The sequence below is a fragment of the Malurus melanocephalus genome, unplaced genomic scaffold (assembly GCF_030028575.1).
Source record: "Malurus melanocephalus ecotype Western Australia unplaced genomic scaffold, MMel_1.1 scaffold_713, whole genome shotgun sequence".
Classification (NCBI taxonomy): domain Eukaryota; kingdom Metazoa; phylum Chordata; class Aves; order Passeriformes; family Maluridae; genus Malurus; species Malurus melanocephalus.
This window is the reverse complement of record NW_026623945.1, coordinates 16,770-17,774: the sequence shown is the minus strand read 5'-3', so window position 1 is coordinate 17,774 and position 1,005 is coordinate 16,770. Positions and strand designations below refer to the sequence as shown.

Genomic DNA, 1,005 nt, shown 5'->3' with positions numbered 1-1,005 from the left:
TGGCATTTGGGATTTGGGATTTGGACACCTCTGTCTGCTCCCAGGGTACTCCAGGAGCTTCTGATGGCTGGAGATGCTTCAGCCCTGGGGATTTGGGGTTGAGTTTTGGGGAGATTTTTGCATAAATCAGTGCAAACCTGGCTGTGCCCCTTGCAGCCTTTTTTTCCCTGAGTTTGGGGTGTTTTTTCCTGGCTTTTCCTGGCAATCTCTGCCAGTTCCAGGGTCCAGCAGCTGCTTTGGGATGATGCCTGACATCCTTTGCACCTTCAAACTCCCTCTCAGTGCTCAGGGAAGGATGAACCAGCTGTTCCCTCTGATATTTCAGCCCTGCCCGTTTCAGCAGGAAATCTGCTGCTTTGGCATTTGAAAAGCCCTCCAAACGTCCCCCGTGGCTTTGAAACCGTGCCACGCTTTGGAGGTTTTGGATTCGTGCCTCTGGTTATTTTTGAAAAGAACAGGCACCTAAAAATAACCCGCGTGTACTTTTCCAGGCAGAAACGGCGGATTTTTGGGAGCCAAGCGCRTGCACGGAGGCGGCTGGGATGTGAATTTATGGCTCCCAGAGCCTCCCAGTCCAGCACTGGGCTGAGAACYCAACCCTCCTCCACATTCTGACCTTCCCAAATTCTTCCTCTGCTCCGTGAGGAACCCTCCCTGCACCTCTGGCTGCCCCTCTGCTGCTTTTTGAAGAGTTCCAGCAATCAGATGCTGGCCCAGAGTATTCCTGCAGTGGCTGTTTGAAAAAAAAAGAAAAAAAAAAACCAACAAAAAACCTGAATTAAAACCTGGCCTGGCTTCTAAATTTAGCAGGCAGCAGCTCTGGAGGCGATTTGGCTGAGCTAATTATCCTGTTAGATAAAGCATCTCCTGCATTGTCTAATCAGATGAAAATCTCTGTGTTACAGATGGTCCCTTCCATTCATTATTCACTAAGGAGATTAAGTTTCTGAGAGAGAGGAGGTGGAGGAGGATGAGGGAGGGGACAGTGGTGGGAAGAGATTGAGT

The 1,005-nt window shown here is 49.8% G+C and overlaps 1 protein-coding gene across 1 annotated transcript in view; it reads left to right on the top strand.

Annotated features, from left to right (window-relative positions):
• Positions 1-1,005, top strand: part of LOC130584501 (histone-lysine N-methyltransferase, H3 lysine-79 specific-like) — a 21,866-nt gene that overhangs the window by 4,426 nt on the left and 16,435 nt on the right. The gene's annotated exons all lie outside the window — the stretch shown is intronic.